This window comes from Asparagus officinalis, unplaced genomic scaffold (assembly GCF_001876935.1).
Source record: "Asparagus officinalis unplaced genomic scaffold, Aspof.V1 AsparagusV1_Un1734, whole genome shotgun sequence".
Taxonomy (NCBI): Eukaryota; Viridiplantae; Streptophyta; class Magnoliopsida; order Asparagales; family Asparagaceae; genus Asparagus; species Asparagus officinalis.
The window spans coordinates 1-7,406 of record NW_017973993.1 but is presented as its reverse complement, the minus strand read 5'-3'; the positions used below and the strand labels follow the sequence as shown (position 1 = coordinate 7,406).

Below are 7,406 nucleotides of genomic sequence, written 5' to 3'. Positions count from 1 at the left end.
CTCAGAACAGCTCAAGATCTCCGCAGCTTCACTCTTCAACTTCATCAATCCCTCCTGAGTGGATCCGAACTCCTCGAGTACCTGGTCACGGGAACGCTCTAGTCCGATCAAGTCATCTGCGATAAGAACGGCGGATTCCTCGGCACGCTTCAAGGCCTCCTTCAACCTAGTCGCTTCCTCGCGATTCGAGTCCAAGGAACGGAGTAACTCAGCTTTCTCCCTATCCATCCTCGCCATGTTAGCCATTAGATGCGCAAGGGAGCTCTCGCGTGACTGAAGCTCACGCCCGACGGAAGATCTCAGTTCACGCCACTGCTCCATCCTATGCTCTAACTCAGAGGATACGAAAGAAGAAGCCCCGGTAACCTCCAGTTCCTTCAACTCTCGTATCTCTGACTCCAGGGCAGCGAAATCAGCAGTGAAGGAATCAGCCAGTTCCGGGTATCCTTCTTCCCTCATCATCGTCATGTGGCGAGAGAAGGAACGCCGGAACTGATCGAAGCCGCCTCCTCGGTGGAGAAGCTTCTCGATCAAGCCATTATACCAGGCGGTGAAGAAGCTGAGGTCCGTACGGAAAGCCTCTCCGTCAGGATCAGTATCGGCCAAAAGGCTACGGACACGCTCGTGCAAAGAAGATCGAGATCCTACAAGCAACAACTTGGAAGCTCAGTGAACTATCGAATATGGAAAGGAAAGTCAAAAGGCAGGTTCCGAACATACCGACGCCAACGGATGTCCCATCGGGTTGAGAGCCGACAGGCTCCGGGACAGCAGCAGAAGAGGGTACGTCAGCCCCTGCAGACATATTGCTCGCACCACTCGGCAGAGACGGGGAGGCACCACTGCTATGAGGACTTTCAACCCCGGGGACTGTAGCAGTATCAGGCTGAACGCCTGGTCCTACAGTGACATTCCTATGTTAACCAAATGGAAATTTGGACAAGTAAGGAGAATCGGGATAAGGAGGTCGTATACATACCTGCAATCCCCATGTCCTCAGATGCAGCCGGAATGCCAAGAGTCATAAGAGTATCGGCCCAAGCTGCTGGTCCTATGATGACACTCTCTTATTAGTCAAAATGAAAATTTAGACGAATAAGAAGAATTGGGATCTGCATACCTGTAGATCCATTATCCGCGGGCATTTGAGGGATGTCAGGAGTCATATGAGAATCAGTCCTAGCGGCTGGTCCTATGATTGCACTCATTAGTCAAAAGACAGATAAACATAGGAAAGTACAATATCCCTGAATCGTATACATACCTGCAAGCCCGTCGCTCTGAGGCAAACTGGATATGCCAGGGATAGATACCGGGCTAACTCCAATGGTTGACGCTGCGATAATCAATCATTCATTAGTCATATGAAATATCGGGCAAGAGGGAGAAAATCAGATATATACCGGTAGATGAATCGTTCCCGAAGAATGGTCTCTCGGTCCCTCTGGAAGTCTGCTCAGCCAGCATGTCAGCTAATAAGCCGGCATCCGGCTTCGAGAAGCTTGGCCCCTCCATCGCAACATCTGCAGGGTAACCCAAATGTTGAAGGATGAGGAAAGCTCAAACGAGAAATCTTCCTTCACCTTACATAAGGAAAATGACATTGGATGCGGATATACCTGAATAAGGGATTGTGGGCTCAACATTATTTATCTGCTCAAGATCGATGTTAAGGTCGATGCCCAAAGACCCATCGTGAAAAGCGTCGCACATTTGTTGCACAAAGCAATCCATGTTGTCAACGCCAGGGGACGCCGAACCCGGTGGGAGTTCGCCCTCCTCGAAGAAACCTGAAGCACAAAACATGGTCACAAATCCCCAAAAGGTAAACAACCTTGAAGCAAGAGCAATTGAATGTTACCTCCCCCTCCATCGGCAGTGCTCCCTAAGTCCACTCCACAGGGACGCTGATCGTCATGGGGCTTATGGGCGGTCTTCTTCCTCTTCGGGGCACCAACCCTCCGAGGACCATAGGGTCGAACATGCGCAGGCCTATCACACGTTTCAACGTGTGTAGGAGCTGGTGGCTCATGATCATTGACTGCCCTACCTAAAGTGACAATAGCCATTTCAATGAAAAAGAGCTGTCATTTATGGAAAATGAAAATTAAAAGAGATGGGACAAACCGGTATCGAGATCCCCTCTGCCGGTATCTGCATCCACATACTCTTCCTCGGAGGTCTCGTCATCGTCACCCGTAGGGAGAAGTTCTTCTTCGTCTGAGACAAGAGATTTGGCATGCCCTTTTCTCCGCTTCTGAGCAAGCTCAGCTCTGCGACCAGCCATCATAGCAGCCCGGACCGCGTACTCGGACTGCAACTCTGAGAGGCTCCTCACGCTGATGGACTCATATGCAGAAAGGAACCACTTGCAGCTGAGGAAAGTGATCAATGGCTTACGCCGGTACGAAGGAAGAGCAAAACGGGCTCCAGTACAGCCCACCATCGTCCATAGCCACGCTCGAACGCCATCAATCAATCCTCCCTCAACCCGCAGGCTGCGGCTCGGATTCCCGACATACAGTTGGTCATAGCCGAATTGTCGAGCAAAGCGGCAAGGGAGATAAGGCTCTATGTGGCACTGGTTCTTCACCCGAAGGACGAGATATCCTACACGGATGTTCACTAACCACCGGAAGCAACCAGCGTCAAGAACGGTCCGGTCACTTCTAGGTTTCTCCTCATCAATCAGCGTGTCGCCATAGCGACCTGAAAAGTGAGGGAAACACTTAAAGAACTCCCAACTCTTGCGAACCCGAAGCTCTCGTTGAACATCGCTGAATTTGCTCCCAAGCCATCTACTCTGCTCCAACAGTTGCATGAAGGGGACAGGGATGTCAACAACGCTGGGTGCTGACATCAAGTCGGGACGGTGAAGAACGAACCACGCCATCAAATATGCGTAAGGGAGCTCAACCTTCGGACAAACAAGCTCAGCTGATGGTTCAGAACCCGTATGTGTGAAACTGCTGACCAGACCCCTGAGCCCGCAATGGATGCTAGCAACCATTGCTGGGAGCAAGGAAAGCTCTCTCCCGTAAGCCAGCTGAACTGCAGGGAAGAGCACCTCGATGGGTAGAGCGTCAGAAGGCTGGTGCGGGATGACGCACTTCTTCAACCAAAGAGCAAGGTAACCTGCTAATAGAGTCCGGGGCCCAATGGACTTCTGTGCACGGCAGAGAAAAGAGCGAAACTTGGTCCCCGCAGGAAAAGCTCCCTCAGCATTGGCGATGGTGTAAGATTGAGCCTCAGCCTTTTCCAGCAACTCATTAATCGCAGAAGGGGTCAATATGTCTAACTCATGAACGGACTCGCCGGAGTTACCCTCAACGGCCGAAGGAGTCATCACGTCTAATTCATGAATGGGCGCCCTGGAATCACCCTCCAAGTTCTGAAACAAGTAGCTGGCAAACTGCTTCAAGCTGACCTGCCTCTTCCTTCTCGCTTGAGGAGAAGTTTGGATCAAAGAAGTATAGTAGTGGCATGTAAGATCCCAGAGTGTATCATACATGTCCGGAGTATCTTTCTTCATACACTCCAGCTGCTGGTTCATAGGGAAGTACTCCTGATACGGACAGTCCCCCATTGGAAGACCCGAAACATAATGCATTTCGTGCAAGGCCAACCCTAGCTCACCACCGCTGGTCAGGAAGGTGTTGCTATCGGGCATATAGGTCTCCAACAAAGCCAAGAAATGGCGACAGCTGACTGGGATTCCGTACATAGTAGCTCGTATGGGTGCATATAACCCACTGCTCTTCAGTTCCCTCTCCCAGCGCGTTAAGACAAAACCAGTCATGCGCGCCCACCACCCCTTGGCAAGTGAGGAAGCCCAGCCTCCTCCATCAAGAGTCAGCCAGTGCTCCTCTCCAAGAGTCAGTATAGCGGGGTCCTCGACATGATCCCCGAACAAGAAGCTCGGCTTCTGTAAAGCCTGAGTGGAAGTAGAATCAGCGGTAAAAGTGGCGTCTGTGATAAGCTGGCGCAAGCAATGGCGCCCTCCTTCCCGTACTAAACGGCAGGAATCGTCAGAACGATCCTGGTCAAACTGAGGGAATGGGCTAATGACTTGCCCAATGGAAGTGGAGGAAAAAACCTCCCGGCTACAACCGGCATTGGCATGAGCAGGAAGACTACCCGCGGGGAATTCAACTGCAATAAAATACAAAGATGGAGTCAGAAAATCCGTCTCATAAGTAGAATGATAAGCTCATTCATGGTATAATTGGAGAGACAATTTTGAGTGTCCTACACCGGAAGAATGGTATGCATCATCACGTGAACAACGTGGCAACATATACCGAACTACAAGGTGTAAGACAACACAAGAATCGCCCCAATATATCCGAAGACTTGAATTGGCTAAGCAAAACAAGTCTGAAACCTTACCCTCCGCGAGAGAGGTATCGGTTCTTCCTTCATGACCCGCAAAGAAGTCAATCAGGGGTGCAAGAAAAAAAAATCTATATGAATTCTCACCCTGGAAGAAGGAGGCTACTGAGGAAGATACGGCGGGAGCCTCCTCCTCACTGTGCTGCGAATGGGGGCGACTCCTGGAAGGTCGGGGACGACGCGGAGACATCGCAGATCTGCAACAAAAAGCAGCAAGTCAGGTACAACATAAGAACACGAAGTTTAAAAAGGGAAACTAAGAACTTTAATTAAAGTCCTATGCATAAATAGGATTTCATATTTGAAGTCTAGTTAAACCTACAAATTTCGTGCATGCGAAACAATGATTGTCTTTTTTGGCGGTGAATTTTGGTGAAATACCCAAAATACCCCCGTGCCCAAGGCCAAATTCAGGTCAAGGACACACGTGATCGGGGTCGTGATCCCCACATCCGATCATATAGCACCCCAGTACCCCACCATTTTGGTTAAATTTTGCAAATAAACCCTTTTGCAGAATTTAGCTAATCTTGCATAAAAGCCCCTCTACAAATTTTGCATTTTGGTCTCCACATGCATTCATCAAAATTTGATCAGGGGCTTGAGGTTTAGACCCCTTGGATTTCAGCCTCAATTTCACAGCCCTTTTTGCAAATAAGCCCCTCCAAAACATTTAGGGACTGTTTTGCAAATAAACCCCTCAAAAAACTCCTTGATCCTATTGCATAAAGCACCCCCGGGGCGTCTTGAATCTGTTTTGACCCCCCCGAACCTTCTTTGGACCCCCTAAATTGTTTTCTGAACCCCAAAACACTCTGATTCTTCGCCAATGGTTGAATATTGATGAACTCCAAAAGTCAACCATTGACGAATCAAAAACCCTAAGGGCCAACGCCGGTCAACGTGTCACCCTAGGTCAACGCCAGTCAACGCGTTGCGACAAAAGTCAACGTATGACGATCCAAAACCCTAGAGTCAACGCCGGTCAACGCGTAACCCTAGGTTAACCCCAATCAACGGGTTGCGCCAAAAGTCAACGTTCGAGGATGAAAATCCACACCAATCAACGTTTGACGATTCAAAACCCTAGGGTCCACGCCGGTCAACGCGTAACCCTAGGTCAACGCCAGTCAACGCGTTGCGTCAAAAGTCAACGTTCGAGGATGAAAATCCACACCAATCAACGTTTGACGATTCAAAACCCTAAGGGCCAACGCCGGTCAACGTGTCACCCTAGGTCAACGCCAGTCAACGCGTTGCGACAAAAGTCAACGTATGATGATCCAAAACCCTAGAGTCAACGCCGGTCAACGCGTAACCCTAGGTCAACCCCAATCAACGGGTTGCGCCAAAAGTCAACGTTCGAGGATGAAAATCCACACCAATCAACGTTTGACGATTCGAAACCCTAGGGTCCACGCCGGTCAACGCGTAACCCTAGGTCAACGCCAGTCAACGCGTTGCGACAAAAGTCAACGTTCGAGGATGAAAATCCACACCAATCAACGTTTGACGATTCGAAACCCTAAGGGTCAACGCCGGTCAACGCGTAACCCTAGGTCAACGCCAGTCAACGCGTTGCGACAAAAGTCAACGTTCGAGGATGAAAATCCACACCAATCAACGTTCGACGATTCAAAACCCTAAGGGTCAACGCCGGTCAACGCGTAACCCTAGGTCAACGCCAGTCAACGCGTTGCGACAAAAGTCAACGTTCGAGGATGAAAATCCACAACGTTTGACGATTCAAAACCCTAAGGGTCAACGCCGGTCAACGCGTAACCCTAGGTCAACGCCAGTCAACGCGTTGCGACAAAAGTCAACGTTCGAGGATGAAAATCCACACCAATCGACGTTCGACGATTCAAAACCCTAAGGGTCAACGCCGGTCAACGCGTAACCCTAGGTCAACGCCAGTCAACGCGTTGCGACAAAAGTCAACGTTCGAGGATGAAAATCCACACCAATCAACGTTCGACGATTCAAAACCCTAAGGGTCAACGCCGGTCAACGCGTAACCCTAGGTCAACGCCAGTCAACGCGTTGCGACAAAAGTCAACGTTCGAGGATGAAAATCCACACCAATCGACGTTCGACGATTCAAAACCCTAAGGGTCAACGCCGGTCAACGCGTAACCCTAGGTCAACGCCAGTCAACGCGTTGCGACAAAAGTCAACGTTCGAGGATGAAAATCCACACCAATCGACGTTCGACGATTCAAAACCCTAAGGGTCAACGCCGGTCAACGCGTAACCCTAGGTCAACGCCAGTCAACGCGTTGGGGTGTCTCGGCCTGGCCGGAGACACCCCAAGGGGTGTCCTCACCTTTTACCACCCCCCCTCTTGGTTTCCTATAAATAGGCCCCTTAGGCCTTCATTTCAAGGGGCTCCTGATTTTTGTGGCTTTTGGTGTTGGTTAATTTCAGGTCTTGAGCTTCTGCCTTGAGATCTGAAATTTAAGAGAGCCTAGGCGAAGCCCTGCCGGAGCGAGGAGTGAGCGAGCCGTCTACAGCAAAGGAGGAGTCTTTTTCTTCTTTCCCCTTCTCTTTTCCTTAGTGTTGCCCCTTAGCGGTGATACTAAGTAGAGCGAATATCTCGATTATCCGAGATAGGAGCTGTAAACTTCTAGATCTCACGCAGATCGACGAAGTTCTGCTTCTATATCCCTTCGCGGATAGACGAAGCTCTGCCCGATTTTCTCGGAACGGATCTGATCTACCGGTGGTCCACGGATATTGACATCCCCGTCACAGGCTAAAGACCCACGCAAGCAAGACCGCACCAAAACGGGATCTTGTGTTTATTTTCAGAAAAGTTGTAATCTTTGCTTTATCGCACAAGTAGGTCTTATAAAAAGACCGACTTTTTATTCGATTATTGTTGTAACGACTGAAGTTGTAACAGATTTGAAAAGCAATGAAAACAGCAACTTTCTCCGAAAACAACCACCTCTCTTCACAGGGGCAAATTTTGCTTATTGGAAGGCTAGGATGAGAATTTACCTTCGTTGCAT

The 7,406-nt window shown here is 49.7% G+C and overlaps 1 long non-coding RNA gene across 1 annotated transcript; it reads right to left on the bottom strand.

Annotated features, from left to right (window-relative positions):
* Window positions 1-1,014: 1,014 nt before the first annotated feature.
* LOC109828478 lies at window positions 1,015-1,328 on the bottom strand. The gene is made up of 3 exons (XR_002243699.1): window positions 1,265-1,328; window positions 1,121-1,192; window positions 1,015-1,051 (listed from the first exon to the last, which is right to left on the bottom strand). It is a non-coding gene; the product is annotated as an uncharacterized LOC109828478 (long non-coding RNA).
* Between the last annotated feature and the right edge of the window lie 6,078 nt (window positions 1,329-7,406).